Raw genomic sequence first — 19,430 nt, 5'->3', positions numbered from 1 at the left:
GTATCACAATTCCAGTGGGTCAGAAGTTTAATACACTAAGTTGATTGTGCCTTTAAACAGCTTGGAAAATTCCAGAATATTATGTCATGGCTTTAGAAGTTCTGATAGGCTAATTGACATAATTTGAGTCAATTGGAGGTGTACCTGTGGATGTATTGACTCAAATTATGTCAATTAGCCTATCAGAAGCTTCTAAAGCCATGTCATAATTTTCTGGAATTTTCCAAGCTGTTTAAAGGCACAGTCAACTTAGTGTATCTAAACTTCTGACCAACTGGAATTGTGATACAGTGAATTATAAGTGAAATAATCTGTCTGTAAACAATTGTTGGAAAAATTACTTGTGTCATGCACAAAGTAGATGTCCTAATCGACTTTCCAAAACTATAGTTTGTTAACGAGAAATTTGTGGAGTTGTTGAAAAACGAGTTTTAATGACTCCATCCTAAGTGTATGTAAACTTCCGACTTCAACTGTATATACACACACATATATATGCACACACATACACATACACATATATATACACACACATATACACACACACACACACACATATATATATATACACATATATACTGTATATATATATATATACACATATATCTGTATATATATACACACATATGTACAGACACATATATATACACATACTTGCTACTCTCATTACTGTCCTTCCGACGGGCACCTCTCCAGAGTGAGTGTGTGTAATTACACAATTATTACTCCATTCACTACAATGTCCATATACCCCAGTATTGCCTGTAGTGCTCATATGACTCTGCATTGCTTTCCACTGTATGTAAACTCCATTGATCTCTGTGATTGCTCTGTGAGTAGTGAGTACTTCACTGTCTAATATGGATGAGTTGTTCTCTCCTTTGATTTCCCTCTCTGGCGCAGAGGACAGTGGAGCTACTAGACTGCTGCTATCTCAGACAGTCTCAGTGTCTCCTTGGAAGAAAAAACCCAATCCTCCACGGCCCAACTTTCCCCCAAAAACATGATCTATCGCATACAAAATGAGGCCGGTAATATATTCATAAATCACGGCTGCTGCCAGGGCCGTCTTTAATTGTCTTTGATTAACAGTGACGTGCTGGAGATAGGAGGACGGCTTTCCTGGCTCTTCTTTTGTCTTGGATGGTTCACAATCACTTCCCAGGGAGATGAAGTGTGGGAGCATGACGCCAGCGTTGTAGCGGAGTCACTCACACACATAGACTGTACACACACGCGCGTGCATGCAAAAACATACCAGATAGGCTACACACAAACACTTGCATGCATGTATGCATCCACTCATACACTATAGAAGAACCTTGTGAAGAACCTTTTTTGGTTCCATGTAGAACCTTTTCCACAGAGGGTTCTACCTGGAACCAAAACGTGTTCTTCAAAGGGTTCTCCTATGGGAAAAGCCGAAGAACCATTTTAGGTTCCAGAGTGTAGGTGCATATGAGTGTATGAGTGTATGCGTGCATAGATGTATGCAAGTGTGTGTGTGTGCCAAAGAACACTTTTGGAACACTTTATTCTAAGAGTGTACCGCCTGCATGCATTAGGTACTGTAAGCCCACACTTGCATATACAGTTGAAGTCGGAAGTTTACATACGCTTAGGTTGGAGTCATTAAAACTCGTTTTTCAACCACTCCACAAATGCCTTGTTAACAAACTATAGTTTTGGCAATTCGGTTAGGAGGTCTACAAGTAATTTTTTCCAACAATTGTTTACAGACAGATTATTTCACTTATAATTCCCTGTATCACAATTTGAGTGAGTCAAAAGTTTACATACACTAAGTTAACTGTGCCTTTAAACAGCTTGGAAAATTCCAAAAAAGGATGTAATGGCTTTAGAAGCTCCTGATAGGCTAATTGACATAATTTGTGTCATGCCCTGACCAACCAAAATAGAGACATTAAAAGGATCTCTAAGGTCAGGGCGTGACACAAACGCCCTGACCTTAGAGATCCTTTTTATGTCTCTATTTTGGTTTGGTCAGGGCGTGAGTTGGGGTGGGCATTCTATGTTGTGTTTTATGTTGTCTAGTTCTATGTGTTTGGCCGGGTGTGGTTCTCAATCAGAAGCAGCTGTCTATCGTTGTCTCTGATTGAGAACCATACTTAGGTAGCCTTTTCCCACTTGTGTTTGTGGGGAGTTGTTTTCTGTTTTGTGTCTGCACTAGACAGGACTGTTTCATTTCGTTCACTCTCTTTGTTGTTTTTTTGTTGTTTCAGTGTTCAGTTAATTTATTAAATTTAAAATGAACACTTACCACGCTGTGTTTTGGTCTCCTCCCTTAGACGTTCATTACAATTTGAGTCAATTGGAGGTGTACCTGTGGATGTATTTCAAGGCCTACTTTCAAACTCAGTGCCTCTTTGCTTGACATCATGGGAAAATCAAAAGAAATCAGCCAAGACCTCAAAAAAGAAATTGTAGACCTCCACAAGTCTGGTTCATTATTGGGAGCAATTTACAAATGCCTGAAGGTACCACTATCATCTGTACAAACAATAGTACTCAAGTCTGACCCCCATGGTACCACGCAGCTGTCACGTTCGTCATAACAATGAGACCAAGGCGCAGCATGATTTGAATACATACTTCTTTAATAAACAAATAAATACTAAACAAACTAACCAAACAACAAAACGAACGTGAAGCTATTTAAACCGAGTGCTGACATGCAACTACACATAGACAACTACCCACAAATACAGGTGGGAGAAGGCAACCTAAGTATGGTTCTCAATCAGAGACAACGATAGACAGCTGCTTCTGATTGAGAACCACACCCGGCCAAACACACAGAAATACAAATCATAGAAAAAGGAACATAGAATGCCCACCCAAATCACACCCTGACCAAACCAAAATAGAGACATAAAAAGCTCTCTACGGTCAGGGCGTGACAGTCCCTCTGCAAAACCTGAACCTATAGGGTAGGGTCTGGGTGGGCATTTCTCCGCGGTGGCAGCTCTGGTGCGGGACGTAAACCCCGCTCCACCTCTGGCTTGGCCCACTTAGGTGGCGCCTCTAGAGCGGGGACCCTCGCCGCCGACCCCAGACTGGTGACCCTCGTAGCGGGCTCCGGACTGGGGACCCTCGTTGGGACTGGAGGGCGTCGCTGGAAGCTCCTGACTGGAGGGCGACAATGGAGGCTCTGGACTGGAGGGCGTCGCTGGAGGTTCCGGACTGGAAGGCGTCGCTGGACGCTCCTGACTGGAGGCTCTGGACTGGAAAACGTCTCTGGAGGTTCCGGGCTGGAGGCCGTCTCTGGAGGCTCCGGGCTAGAGGCCGTCTCTGAAGGCTCCGGGCTGGAGGCCGTCACTGGAGGCTCCGGGCTGGAGGCCGTCACTGGAGGCTCCGGGCTGGAGGCCGTCTCTGGAGGCTCCAGGCTGGGCGCAGGCACAGGACTCACCAGGCTGGGGAGACACACAGGAGACCTGGCTCTAGGAGCAGGCATAGGACTCACCAGGCTGAGGAGACCTACCGGAGACCTACCGGAGACCTACCGGAGACCTACCGGAGGCCTCTTCCTTGGCCGAGGTGCCGGATACACTGGGCCGTGGAGGCGCACTGGCGGTCTCGAGCGCAGAGCTGGCACCACACGTTCTGGCTGGATGCCTACTTCCACCTGGCAAATGCGGGACGCTGACACTGAGCACACCGGCCTGTGAATGCTCGGCCGAGACACAGTGCGCATCACCCCATAGCACGGGGCCTGACCAGTCACATGCTCGCCACGGTAAGCACGGGGAGTTGGCTCAGGTCTCCAACCTGACTCTGGCACACTCCCTGTGTGGCCCCCCCAAAAGGAAGGCTTCCCGAAATGTTTGACCAAAATGAAACAATTTAAAGGCAATGCTACCAAATACTAATTGAGTGTATGTAAACTTCTGACCCACTGGGAATGCGATGAAATAAATAAAATATGAAATAAATCGTTCTCTACTATTATTCTGACATTTCACATTCTTAAAATAAGGTGGTGATCCTAACTGACCTAAAACAGGGAATTTTTACTTGGATTAAATGTCAGGAATTGTGAAAAACGGAGTTTAAATGTATTTGGCTAAGGTGTATGTAAACTTCTGACTTCAACTGTACGATGGCACCCACACACATACATACACAGAAATACACACAGAAACACACCTGGAGCGCTCTTGACAAGAATGATAAGAACACACTTAACCATGTACTGTGCTTGCATACACACCCTCATGCACGACCAGATACACTTATAACGCAATTCACCAATGAGATCACATAACAATACTGTATGAACTCTTTCAATCAGGCTGTTGTGGCAACCTACGCGTGTTCACTCAAGTACACCTTTGTCTTTGAAGCACCTCTCATTACTATTTTATCTCTATTCAGAGTGCAGTGCAGTGTGTGTGTGTGTGTGTGTGTGTGTGTGTGTGTGTGTGTGTGTGTGTGTGTGTGTGTGTGTGTGTGTGTGTTTGTACTGTATGAAGTAATATAGTTAAGAGGTATAATCTCAGACTAATGAAATGTAATTTCATTGATTTCATGTATTTACGTTCTCTCTTTGTACTGGAATATTCCTAAAATATAGCTAGAACAATTGAATAACACTGAAGTAGAGTGGGTCCTGTCTGGTCCTGATTTATTTATTTATTTTTATTTTACCGTTATTTTACCAGGTAAGTTGACTGAGAACACGTTCTCATTTGCAGCAACGACCTGGGGAATAGTTACAGGGGAGAGGAGGGGGATGAATGAGCCAATTGTAAACTAATCACAAGATTAGTGAAGCATGGGCATCAAGCTAAAGCTTATTGCAATAACCAGCCTATAACCAGCACATAAATTCATAAGACCAGGTTTAAAATGCCTATCTAATCATGTTAAAGGCAATATTTTAGTTAGCAGTGGAGTTTTACAGCATCGTTAAGGGATCTGACTATATTTTTATTGAAGGGCGGCTAGATTTTGACTGGTCTTACAGTAGCTAGCTTAGCGACCATGGCTAAGGGGCAGGGCCCACACCCCGCTGCAGCCCACTGACACACACAAACCATATGCACACACACACGCACACACACACACGCACGAACGCACACGCGCACACACACGCACACACACACACGCGCACACACACACACACACACACACACACACACACACACACACACACACACACACACACACACACAAACCTGCAGACATACACACCATTCTCAGGAAATGGTGTCATGAAGTAAGGAACAGGCTTACAGTACATGGAAGCCCACAGCACTTCTCGCTTTCTCTCCATTCCTCTCTCTCTTTCCCTCATTCTATCTTTCACACATTCTCTGTCTATCTTTTTCTCCTTCCTTCCTTCCTAACTTCCTTCTTTCCTCTCGCTTTCTCTCTCTGTCTCTCTCCCACCCCCTCTCTCGCTCTCTCCAATTGTCAAATCAACCCCCCCCCCCCCCTAAAATCCACCTCAGGGAGGTTGGGGTTTTGACTTTGTGAGAACAGCAAGAGAACTGAAGATGGGGCATCACTAGAGGTGGCCAGGGTTGGCATCTTATGGAGTGAGTGATTGATATAGACGAAAGGGCAGGGCCAGGCACATGGCAGTGCCACACTGACGGAGACAGAGTACTGCCCTACGCTCACACCACGTCCACTCAGCACGTAGTCATGGTGACCGGGAGCAACAGACAGCCAGCTAACCCCAGAGCTGCCGGGACAAAACGCTCGTCAACCTCCGGTCTGCCACAAAGGATTCTAGGTTATTGGTGTCATTTGTTTTTCATTCACGTTCCACTTTTTAAAAAAAACTCCAGCACACTGCACTGGTAGAGTTGCTCTTGTCTATAGTGGAAAAACTTTTGGCTTGATCTGATTAAGTGAAATATATGTATATTTACTTTTTAACAACACTGAACAAAAATACAAACGCCACATGTAAGGTTTTGGTCTAATGTTTCAGGAGCTGAAATAAAAGATCCACGAAATGTTCCATATGGACAAAAAGTTTATTTCTCTCAAATTTTGTGCATCCACCTGACAGGGGCATATCAAGACGCTGATTAAACAGCGTGATTGTTACACAGGTGCAGTTTTGTCACACAACACAATGCCACAGATGTCTCAAGTTTTGAGGGAGCGTACAATTGGCATGCTGACTGCAGGAATAGACACCAGAGAATTTAAAGTTAATTTCTCTACCATAATGTAATGGCTTCTAGGAGTAGTGGGTGGAGGAGTCAGGCGCAGAGAGCAGGGTAGTTCAAAACGTGGATCTTTATTCCAAGAACAGAGTAACGGTCACGAGGGCGCATAAATACCCAGTCCAACAAATAGGAAGAAACTGTCCAGGAAAACGGAATCCACAATAATCCACACACCATGAACAGGAAAACAAGCCCGCACAAAAGCCGGCGGTTTAAATAGCCCAAAACAAAACCCAAACAGGAAACAGGAAACAGGTGAAACTAATCAGACAAAACTAACTGAAACAGAAAAGGGGATCGGTGGCAGCTAGTAGGCCTTCTCCAATGTCGTTTTTGGCAACTGGCCTCACAACCGAAGACCACATATAACCATGTCAGCCCAGGAACTCCACATCTGGCTTCTTCACCTGCGGGATCGTCTGAGACCAGCCACCCAGACAGCTGATGAAACTGAGGAGTATGTCTGTCTCTAATAAAGCCCTTTTTAGTGGAAAAAAACGAATTCTGACTGGCTGGGCCTGGCTCACCAGTGGGTGGGCCTATGCCCAACCCACCCATGGCGGCACCCCTGCCCAGTCATGTCATATCCATAGATTAGGGCTTGATGAATTGATTTCAATTCATTGATTTACTTAAAATGTCTTTGAAATTGTTGCATGCTGCGTACATATTTTTGTTCAGTATACACGTAATGATTCGAGTTGTTCTTTATTAAGGATGTGATTGTTATTTCATGTGTCAGTATACTGTATGTGTCCTTCAGAGCAGAGCTCAGTAAGTATCAAACAGCCCTTACTATGCATGCTGGGGAGAGGGGGCTCAGCACCCAGAGCCTAACCCCATCCACAGCCTCCTATAGCAGGGTGTCAGGCCTCTTCTCCATAGGGATCAAGACTACAGTAATAATGGGGATCTATAGAGACAACATCAAAGACAGCCAGTGATCTATCCAGGGGAGGGCCACATCCACTGACCTTTTAGGGTGTGATCGGCATAAACTATTTTCTTTACCCGCCCAAAGTGGATATACACATATACATACACAGAATCATACGCACTCCTCCATCAGACCCCACCCCCAGTCTATAGTCCTCATCCCTCTAGGCCCTCTAGCCCCCACCATCCAATCAGACCCCCAGCTCAGGCCTCTCCTTCTGGGGTCTTGTTGTGCTATGACATGGGCCACTGGCCCCATGCATGTTAATGCCCAGTGGAGGGAGCTAGGGGACAGGAGGGGACTATGACAAAGCAAAAGTGCAGACACACACACACAAACTGTCCCACTATCATGTCTAGGATCTCCCAGGTAGGTGTGTGAGAGAGCGCCTCCATGTTCTCTAGTCCAGATAGCACTCCACCCCTGGGCTCTACACAGATCCACAGACAGATAGAGAGAGAGGAGGGAAGGATCCCTCTCTCTCCCCTCATCCCCATGTTTATATTGCTATCCTCCTCATTCCTCTCTCTCTCCTCTCATACCTCTCCACGTTTTTTATCCCTCTCTTCCTCTTTTCATCCTTTTCTCCTCTTTATCCCCCTCCCTATTTTCATCTTTCCTCTTTGGTCTCTCTCTCTCTCTCCCTCTCTCTCTCTCTCTCTCTCTCTCTCTCTCTCTCTCTCTCTCTCTCTCTCTCTCTCTCTCTCTCTCTCTCGTTGGGTGCAAGGGGAGTTTGGCGCTCCATTGGAATAAGAATGCATGCATTATTTGATAATCAGAGTGTATTGTAATCCTTGACCCTGGCCCTGCATCTCAAACAGGGATTGGGGATTAGACTGGGGACGGGGCTGCTAGCTAGTTTGTCTGTGTGCTCTCTGCTCTCTGACAGGCTGCCTGTATCCTCAAGGCACCACTACTCCCACTGTAATGCGCATGGGGACATGCTGTGGTGTGTGTGTGTGCATGCTTGTGTGTGTGTGTGTGAGTGCGTGCGCATGTGTGTGTGTTGGGGCGGGAGTATGGGGGAGAGGGGTTGTGATTATGGAAAGCAGGCGCTGGATGGTCATGGAGTTGATGTACATGGAGCACATTGCTGTGCCCTAGGATACACACATATGTGTGAATATGAGAGAGGGCAACAGTAGAGGCATTTGTGCCTGTGTGTGCCTGTGTGTGTCTGTGTGTATGTGTGTTTCTGTATGTCTGTGTGTGTCTGAGAGAGAGAGAGAGAGAGAGAGAGAGAGAGAGAGGGGGGAGCATTTGAGAGAGAGAGAGAGAGAGAGAGAGAGAGAGAGAGAGAGAGAGAGAGAGAGACAGAGAGAGAGACAGAGAGAGAGACAGAGAGACAGAGAGAGAGAGAGAGAGAGAGAGAGAGAGAGAGAGAGAGGAGAGAGAGAGAGAGAGAGAGAGAGAGAGAGAGAGAGAGAGAGAGAGAGAGAGAGAGAGAGAGAGAGAGAGAGAGAGAGAGAGAGAGAGAGAGAGAGAAATGTAACTTTCTATTATGGAAAAGTGGATGCCCAGAGTTGTAAAAAATAGACAAAAATAAGACAATGTCATGCCTGACAGAAGGAAATAGACAGTTGTTTCATGGCTAACTCTTATCAGTTGGGTTGTATTTGACAACCTTGTCTCAGTATGTAAAAAAAAAATGTAATAAAAATATATGCACTCTACTGTAAGTCGCTCTGGATAAGAGCGTCTGCTAAATGACTCAAATGTAAATGTAAACCCAGCTAGGGCACTGAAAAACACATGACCAGACCTCAGCTATCAGGCATCCTTTTCACAACAAACAACATGTAGATTCAGCCATCCGGACATGAGGCCAGCTCTGGTTGTAATACACACTATTGACATGTATGATAGCAGATCCAGGGCGTTGTTTTGTATCCGTCTCCAGACCAATCTAGCCTTCCCAACAACGGTGACAGCTTTTCATTGAAGTGTGTAGAGAGAGGGATCACGCCAAACATCAGCACACCACACCGCTCTGTCAGACCCAAACAACCAAAACAACAAGGCAATTGAGGAAGAGAAAAATGGTGGTTACATACATATTGGCAGGCAACGGAAATTTCCCCCTGCTGCCCCAACGACTGGCTTTTAATAAATGACTTCAAAGCTTAATAAGAACATCATTCTCTAGATGCAACTATTCCTTTTCCCCTCCATTTCCCATCCCTTCTTTCAGTCACATTCATTCTCACAGATATCAATGTGGCAAACAGAGGAATATGGGCTAAATATGCTTGTTTTTGTTTGGGTTTGGAACTAAAGGTGAGGTTGAGTTAACAGTTGGCATCCGTAATGACAGCTATAAAAACTGATAGAGAAAGGTAGAGGTAGAGGACAGAGAGTAATAGGTAGATGGAGAAAGACAGATAGAGCCCCCAGAGAAATGCAGGCATTAATTGAACATTCTGAGCAGACAATGCACAGGTGAGTCATTCACCTGTGCATTGTCTGCTCAGAATGTTCAATGTTCAGTTGACAGTACTATACATTCTGCTCAGAATGTTCAATGTTCAGTTGACAGTACTATACCTTCCACCATACTCTCCGTTTCTAAACCCTATCAAATAGTTTTTCTCTGCATGACGGTGGAAGGTTTACGTTCTCCAGCCCCAGGCTCAGGTACCCCTCATTCAGTCCATGGAGGACGCCTGTGACCAAGTCGACGCCGCAGCTGTGCATGGATGGATTCAACATTCAAGACAGTTCTTCCCGCATTGTCTTGCTAATGATGATATTGCTTGTGATGTTGATGAAATTCTCTGGCCAGATCCAGCTAGGCGAAGAGATAATGTATAGTAATGTATAGTATGTTTACTGTAGTATTTTCTGTACAATATTGTCCGTTTTTTTCAGATAATTTTTGGGTTGTTGTTATTTACTGTAATTGTAACCTGTACTGGATACAGTATTTTACGTTTGTCTGTTTGCTGAGCTAACAGTGTTATGCACACTACTGTAGTAGCATGAAAACTGGGACATGTTTTGTTGTGATTCTCCATGTTGACATGTTGACTGATTTGGGTATATGGAGAGAAACAAATGATATTTTCCTCAGTCTGCAGCATTGGTCTTGTGTAGTGTTTTTATAGTTGCACTTTCTCTGTGTACTTCATTTACAGTACTCTAATCACTCACAATTAGACTTGCTAAATGTGTTTTAGGTTAGCAACAGCAGTGTGTAACTGGTTCAAAAGATTGAAGTCATATGAAATGTGTGTTTCATATGGTAACAAAATATTATTTTTATGAAGTCGTGTATAGTTTTGAGAAGTGTTCCATTTTGCAAATGATCTGAAGTGTTGTGCTACTTTGGTGTAGGGTTGTGCTAATTGTGTGTAGTGTTTTGACAAACCGGGCCCTGTTTTCAAAATTGTGCTTTAACAATTGAAAAAAACTGTAATTGGGGAGAATGGGCTCGTGGTAATGGCTGGGCCGCAATAGGTGGAATGGTATCAAACAGACCACAATAACCAAAAGTATGTGGACACCAAACATCTAATTTCAAAATCATGGGCATTAATATGGAGTTGGTCCACTCTTTACTTACTGCTATAACAGCCTCAACTCTTATGAGAAGGCTTTACACTAGATGTTGGAACATTGCTGCGGGTACTTGCTTCAGCCACAAGAGCATTAGTGAGGTCGGGCAATGATATTGGGTGATTAGGCCTGGCTCGCAGTCAGGGTAATTCATCCCAAAGGTGTTAGACGGGGTTGAGGTCAGGGCTCTGTGCAGGCCAGTCAAGTTCTTCCACACCAATCTGATAAACAATTTCTATATGGACCACGCTTTGTGCACAGGAGCATTGTCATGCTGAAACAAGAAAGGGCCTTCCCCAAACTGTTGCCACAAAGTTGAAAGCATATAATCGTCTAGAATGTCATTGTATGTGGTAGCGTTAAGATTACCCTTCACTGGAACTAAGGGGCCCGAAGAATGAAAAACAGCCCCAGACCATTATTTCTCCTCCACCAAACTTTACAGTTGGCACTATGCATTGGGGCAGTGTTTTCCTGGCATCCACCAAACCCAGATTCGTCCGTCGTACTGCCAATGGCGGCGAGCTTTACACCACTCCAGCTGACGCTTGGCATTGTGCATGGTGATCTTAGGCTTGTGTGTGGCTGCTCGGCCATGGAAACCCATTTCATGAAGCTCCCGATGAACAGTTCTTGTGCTAACATTGCTTCCAGAGGAAGTTTGGAACTCGGTAGTGAGTGTTGCAACCAAGGACAGACCATTTTTACACGCTACGCGCATCAGCATTCTGTGGGCTTGTGTGACCTAGTACCTTGAGGCTAAGCCTGTGTTGCACCTAGATGTTTCCACTACACAAGAGCAGCACTTACAGTTATCTAGGGCAGCTCTAGCAGGGCAGAAATTTGATGAACTGACTTGTTGGAAAGGTGGCATCCAATGACGGTCCCATGTTGAAAGTCACTGAGCTCTTCAGTAAGTCCATTCTACTGCCAATGTTTGTCTATGGAGATTGCAAGGCTGTCTGTTCGATTTTATACACTTGTCACCAATAGGTGTGGCTGAAATACCCGAATCTACTAATTTGAAGGGATGTCCACATACTTTTCTATATATAGTGTACATCAAACACATGGTTTGATGCCATCCCATTCGTTCCGTTCCAGCTATTATTATGAGCCGTCGTCCCCTGAGCAGCCTCCACTGCTACTCACCTATCTCTCTGGTGAATGGTACCGGTGCTGAAACACACATGTCTAACATTGCCATCTAGTGGTACTTTTCAACGACTTAACAGGCAATCCTATAGATAAACACTGTAGAAACCTTTGTCCCAGGCACACACTTTTAGACATACATTGACAATTGAGCTTTCTAGGAAATTGTTATAATTTTATAACCTAAAATTGTGAAAACTGTGCATGGGTTTGTATGTACAGTATGTTCTGTACTGTATGCTGTCTGTGTCTGTGATTTATGCAAGACTGTAAATCTATGGGAACGCTCTGTAACCTTGACTCCAAGTCATTGCTGCAAAAGAGAGACACACATGACGGGATGAGTCAGAAAAATCTATCTGAGCATCTGAGTGGCCATAGTAGGAAGCAGGAAAGGGAACGCAGATTGGGAAAGGATGCTCATCAGACGACAGCCCAGCCCTGACGGACGCACAGCTAGTTTCTATTCACATGTATAAACCTCCTAAAACCTCCTGTTCCCCTTTCATCACGACTCAAAGATACCCTCCCTTAAAGTTCAACTCTGGAGAGTAGGCTTTTATGAATGTATTTTCCCCCAGGCTAGTCAGTCCCAATCCACCACCAGTAGCAATCCAACACAAGCGTTCAAAAGGATTGAAAAATGTAAGAAATTTGTTTCAGGAAATGGTCTTTGTGACTTTTATCTTGTTCTCACTCCCTGATATACAGTGTGATTTAACTATACAACCTTTCCCATTATAATCATACTGTGTTCCTATACTGTAATACTGATGTTGTGCCATATTATGTACAGTCCTCTTTTAATATAGGAATTCTATATACTCCAATTAAAGTGCATAAAGCTGTATTGCAAGCTCTCCACTGTCTATTTGTCACTGTCCTTCGTGCCAGCAGCATACCACCCTGCATACCACTACTGGCTTGCTTCTGAAGCTAAGCAGGGTTGGTCCTGGTCAGTCCCTGGATGGGAGACCAGATGCTGCTGGAAGTGGTGTTGGAGGGCCAGTAGGAGGCACTCTTTCCTCTGGTCTAAAAAATATCCCAATGCCCCAGGGCAGTGATTGGGGACACTGTCCTGTGTAGGGTGCCGTCTTTCGGATGGGACGTTAAACGGGTGTCCTGACTCTCTGAGGTCATTAAAGATCCCATGGCACTTATCGTAAGAGTAGGGGTGTTAACCCCGGTGTCCTGGCTAAATTCCCAATCTGGCCCTCAAACCATCATGGTCACCTAATAATCCCCAGTTTACAATTGGCTCATTCATCCCCCTCCTCTCCCCTGTAACTATTCCCCAGGTCGTTGCTGCAAATGAGAACGTGTTCTCAGTCAACTTACCTGGTAAAATAACGGTAAAATAAAATAAATAAATAAATAAATAAAAACTGTCCTTCGTGTCTGCAGTAATAACGGTAGAGTGAAAATGAGAGTGTGTATCTACCCCTGCATGCGTCAGAGCCAACCTAGCTCCCTGCCTGCCTGAGTCAGAGCCAGCCTAGCTCCCTGCCTGCCTGAGTCAGAGCCAGCCTAGCTCCCTGCCTGAGTCAGAGCCAGCCTAGCTCCCTGCCTGCCTGAGTCAGAGCCAGCATAGCTCCCTGCCTGCCTGCATCAGAGCCAGCCTAGCGCCCTGCTTGTCTGCGTCAGAGCCAGCCTAGCTCCCTGCCTGCCTGAGTCAGAGCCAGACTAGATCCCTTCCTGCCTGCCTGAGTCAGAACCAGACTAGATCCCTTCCTGCCTGCCTGAGTCAGAGCCAGACTAGATCCCTTCCTGCCTGCCTGCCTGAGTCAGAGCCAGACTAGATCCCTTCGTGCCTGCCTGAGTCAGAGCCAAACTAGATCCCTTCCTGCCTGCCTGAGAAAGAGCCAGACTAGATCCCTTCCTGCCTGCCTGCCTGAGTCAGAGCCAGACTAGATCCCTTCCTGCCTGCCTGAGTCAGAGCCAGACTAGATCCCTTCCTGCCTGAGTGAGAGCCAGCCTAGCTCCCTGCCTGCCTGAGTCAGAGCCAGACTAGATCCCTTCCTGCCTGCCTGATTCAGAGCCAGACTAGATCCCTTCCTGCCTGAGTCAGAGCCAGACTAGATCCCTTCCTGCCTGTCTGAGTCAGAGCCAGACTAGATCCCTTCCTAACTGAGTCAGAGCCAGACTAGATCCCTTCCTGCCTGAGTCAGAGCCAGACTAGATCCCTTCCTGTCTGCTTGAGTCAGAGCCAGACTAGATCCCTTCCTGCCTGAGTCAGAGCCAGACTAGATCCCTTCCTGCCTGAGTCAGAGCCAGACTAGATCCCTTCCTGCCTGCCTGAGTCAGAGCCAGACTAGATCCCTTCCTTCCTGCCTGAGTCAGAGCCAGACTAGATCCCTTCCTGCCTGCCTGAGTCAAAGCCAGACTAGATCCCTTTCTGCCTGCCTGAATCAGAGCCAGCCTAGCTCCCTGCCTGAGTCAGAGCCAGCCTAGCTCCCTGCCTGCCTGCCTGAGTCAGAGCCAGCCTAGCTCCCTTCCTGCCTGCCTGTGGTATTTCCCTCGTATTTAAAGGGCACAGAAGATCAAGCTCCTGAGAGACACTATAATTTACTTACTGGCCTTTAAAAATAAACTCAGATTTGATTTGGCGGCGTAATTCAGTTAATCGTGTATATCTGTTAAATGGTAATCGCACGCTCGGGTATCGATCATCTCCAAGAGAGCACCTGACAGCACTTGGAGGACATTATCTTTTGTCACAAGAGCTGGAGGCCTTTTTGTGAGTTTACAACAGTCTCAATGCATTTTTGACTAATATCATGAGATATGTCCATCTTCTGTAACGGCCATTGCCGGACTGTATACCGTACGTAGAAATCTGATGGACTGAATGAGTTACTGTACAGGTAGTCAAGGAGTACATTAGGGATACAAAGTATATTGAAAGCAAGTGCTTCCACACAGGTGTGGTTCCTGAGTTAATTAAGCTCAAACTCATGCCCACATCCCACTGGGCACAGACATCAATTCAACATCTTTTACACATTGGTTCAACTTCATTTTCTTGAAATGACATGGAAACGCGGTTGATTCAACCAGTGTGTGCCTGGTAGGATAGGATGACAATGCCTCCACAGGGCACGAGTGTCACTGAATGGTTTGATGAGCATGACAATGATGTAAACAATATGCCAAGGCCGTCTCAGTCACCAGTTCTCATGCCATTTGAACAGTTATAGGAGATTCTGGAGCAGCGCCTGAGACAGCGCTTTCCACAACTATCAACAAAACACCAAATGATGGAATTACTCGTGGAGTTTCAGACTCTTGTAGAATCTATGCCAAGGTGCATTAAGCCTCTTCTGGCTTGTGGCCCAATGCCATATTAAGGCACTTTATGTTGGTGTTTCCTTTATTTTGTCATCTCTACATACCTTACTGTACAGAGAGACAAATACACACAAACTGTACAGACAAGACACCAGACAGATAGGCGTCAGACAATCCTCTCCAGGAATTTCTAGTCCCAGTCTCAACCATATTTTGCCACTGGAAAATACACCCCTTCCCCACCCCCACATCCCATCCCATCCTCCCCCTCCCTACCCCTTCCCTGATTAAAATAACTCACAGCCTGCCTTGGAGGAGTCGAGGTATTCAGAAATAACTATTCCCCTGGCTAGCAGATGGGCAGGGTGGATAGACACACCGACTGGCATACAGAAGGACAGACGGAAGGATGGACAGAGAGACGGTGGGACAGGATGATGCACAGCTGTGGCCCGCGATGCCTTATCTGCCTCCCCTATTTCCCCCGCTCTTTATCACAGCCCCACACTTGTGCCCCGCTGGTAATCAGAGAGGCCTGGCCCCTTCCACAGAGCCAGCAACCGCATTCTAATCTCAACTGTTGCATATCTAATACTAATTGGAATCCTGCAACTGGGTCACTGTCATTGTTTTTCAAGTACTGTCAAGTCGGAGGAAACATATGAAACTGAAATTACACCCCTGCTCCGCACAGGAGCGTCTTGATTGGAGCGTCTCTCTCTCTCTCTCTCTCTCTCTCTCTCTCTCTCTCTCTCTCTCTCTCTCTCTCTCTCTCTCTCTCTCTATATATATATTCTCTCTCTCTCTCCTCTCTCTCTCTCTCTCTCTCTCTCTCTCTCTCTCATCGCTCTCTCTCTCTCTCTCTCTCTCTCTCTCTCTCTCTCTCTCTCTCTCTCTCTCTCTCTCTCTCTCTCTCTCTCTCTCTCTCTCTCTCTCTCTCTCTCTCTCTCTCTCTCTCTCTCTCTCTCTCTCATGCTGTCCGATGGGCTGAAGGGGGCAAGCAGGGGAAGGGCAGATGCTCCCAAGGCTTGCATGCACCCTGTGTGTGTATGTGTTTTTTAAAATCAGTATGTGTGTATGTGTGTGTGCGCTCATGCGCATGTGTGCATGTGTCTCCATCTCTTTTCCAGGGATTGCAAATGCAGTGCTCGTCCTTGAGCCCCATAGACAAGGGGCTTTAGCACGTGTGTGTGTGTGTGTGTGTGTGTGTGTGTGTGTGTGTGTGTGTGTGTGTGTGTGTGTGTGTGTGTGTGTGTGTGTGTGTGTGTGTGTGTGTGTGTGTGTGTGTGTGTGTGTGTGTGTGTGTGTGTGTGTGTGTGTGTGTGTGTGTGTTTGTTTGTTCGTTCAATGTAGGCCTATACGTCTCGCTGACTACATTTCCAATCTTGACAGCCTATAGAACACAGACATTTTGGGGTCACTTTTGTGATGTTTGTTTATATCTTTAAAGTGCATAATTCTCCCCCCAAAAGCAATCAGATTAGGCTATCATTCTGTCCTAAAGCCAAGCCCATAAAACATCTACATTTATATGTTCAATTGGGCATGTCATGGACTGGTCTTAGCCTCGCTAAGCTAATGCATCAGAGGAACGACGTCTGAAAAGCGCATCAGATGGGGGCTACTGTTAATGTACTTCTCCCGTCGAGATGCTGAGAGGATAAATAGAGATGGGGGGATTATGTGTTGACGAGTGCGGATCCAAATTAATGCTCGCTCAATCATGTGGCCAAACCGTCCGGGACTCATTTCTTTGGAAGATGGCCGGGTGGTTTGTGCTCTCTCTCGTTATTAATGTACAAGGCCCTCTCCTGATTGGCAGGGACATTTCTGATGTGACTGCGTGGTCAATCTGACCACTAATTAATGTCTATACTATTAGACCAGCTCCCATGTCAGATTGGTCCCTCCCTCCCTCCCTCCCTCCCTCCCTCAGATTATAGGCCTACTTCATGTGCATATTTATGTAAAATGTAATAATTGTATTAATTTGTTAATTTTGTTTGGAGCATGTTGTTTAACTTTGGTGTGTTTCATTTAAGGTAAATATACAGCTTTGCAATTTATTTTGTGTCTTTCAATTGAATGCACAAGTTTGATTATGTTTCGTTGTTATTTTTATTCACTCTCATTGGAATTGATATTCAGGCTCCTGTTATGACTGTATGCAGTTAGAATATTTGTTGATGTTTTCCATGGCTGCTTTATTAGAAAGTCGCAGGTCAAATCCAAACTGTTTTACTGACAACTACTGTTTCACTCCTCTCCCTGGTGAAGCCTATTTCACACTGTGATTATCAACAAATTAATCATCGCAAATAAAGGTATCTACCTAGACAACAACAACAACAACAGAAGGAAACAGAATAAACATGACCACACACTTCCATCGTAATTCTTTCTTTCTTTTTATTTTTTGTCGTTGCTTCGTTGCTACTAAAAATTGTATTTGAGAGACAAACAACTTCATTCTGCTGTGCGTCAGTAATTAGCTGTGGAATTAGCGGGCTTGACGTGCCTCCACAGATCAGCCGGGCCCTCCAGGGAGGCCTGCGGGTCCAGGCAAGCCGCATTTCCAATTATTGTGTTGAATTGCTAATTTAGTTATTGTGCCTGGCATAATTGTGATGGGTATTGGGTGTGCGATTCAATTTGTTTAAAATATTTGTGGGCTGGCGGCTTGGTAATAGAGCTGACCTATCTGGTGGCCCAGCACAGTGAGAAGAGTTCAGAGACGGCAAACAAAGGGAAGACACTACAAAGATGTTGGCTTTTTCTGTCTCTCTCTCTCTCTCCCTCCCTCTTCCCTCTCTCTCTCTCTCTCTCTCTCTCTCTCTCTCTCTCTCTCTCTCTCTCTCTCTCTCTTCCCCTCTTCCTTCTCTCTCTCTCTCTCTCTCTCTCTCTCCCCCTCTTCCTTCTCTCTTTCTCTCCCCCTCTTCCTTCTCTCTCTCTCTCTCCCCCTCTTCCTTCTCTCTCTCTCTCTCTCCCCTCTCTCCCCTCTCCCCCTCTCCCCTCTCCCCTCTTCCCTCTTCCCTCTTCCCTCTCCCTCTCCCCTCTCCCCTCTCCCCTCTCCCCTCTTCCCTCTTCCCTCTTCCCTCTTCCCTCTCTCACTCTCTCTCTCTCTCTCTCTCTCTTTCTCATCTCCTTAGTTTGATCTGCCTCATCCCTCTTAAGACTGTTGAAGTTAAAAAGCTTGAAATGTAGAAAAATAGCACTTTGATCATCTTCAGGGTGGAAGGCACAGCGCATTAGACGTCGAGAACATTGAGGGCTTTGGTTTTGTAGATAAGCAGGGGAATGCCATTCTATCCAAAATATTGTCGGCAGGAGTATTGTGTACATGTTGAAGGTACCTCATGCCCTGGCCGGATTAGCTAGCCATTTTAACAGGACTCTGAAGACTTTGCCTAACTGGTAGACAGCAGAGAAGTGTTGTCTCTCCCCATAGGCTACAAGGGGCTCATTTGACAAAGCTGTCTTCATAGTTGTGGTATTAGTTTGCATTATTAGGTCACCAACATACAGTATAACGGGGACAATTACATGAATAACCTCTTGGGCTGACAGTGAGGTGTTTGGCTTACAATGATATACAAGGTATCAATTGCTCTCTACTGATTGAATTCTGTGAACAGTTTTATGTTGTTGTAGCCTGGAAGTTTTGAGGCCTGACTTGAGAAATCTTTCAGAATAATTACAGTGTCGTCAGATATGACAAATGCAATTTTCTTGTTACTTTAAATTTAGTTAAAACTTGCAGTGTGATATCTTCACACCAATTTATACTAGACTGTACGAACATATTCAAACGACCAGATGAATTTGAGAAACAAGCCCTCACTTGCCAATAACAAGGAACCCATCACATCTGTCTCTCTGTCTGTCTTTTTCTGTCTTTGTCTGTCCGTCCGTCTGTCTGTCTGTCTGTCCGTCCGCGTCCGTCTTTGTCTGTCTGTCCGTCCGCGTCCGTCTTTGTCTGTCTGTCCGTCCGCGTCCGTCTTTGTCTGTCTGTCCGTCCGCGTCCGTCTTTGTCTGTCTGTCCGTCCGCGTCCGTCTTTGTCTGTCCGTCCGTCCGCGTCCGTCTTTGTCTGTCCGTCCGTCCGCGTCCGTCTTTGTCCGTCCGTCCGTCCGTCCGTCTGTCTGTCCGTCCGTCCGCTTCCGTCTTTGTCTGTCCATATGACCGTCTGTCTCTATCTGTCTGTCTTTTTTTGTCTTTGTCTGTCCGTCCGTTCGTCCGTCCGTCTGTCTGTCTGTCCGTCCGCGTCCGTCTTTGTCTGTCCGTCCGTCCG

The sequence above is a fragment of the Salvelinus fontinalis genome, chromosome 33, assembly GCF_029448725.1.
Source record: "Salvelinus fontinalis isolate EN_2023a chromosome 33, ASM2944872v1, whole genome shotgun sequence".
NCBI lineage: Eukaryota > Metazoa > Chordata > Actinopteri > Salmoniformes > Salmonidae > Salvelinus > Salvelinus fontinalis.
The sequence above is the reverse complement of the archived record's forward strand: the minus strand, read 5'-3'. Positions refer to the sequence as shown.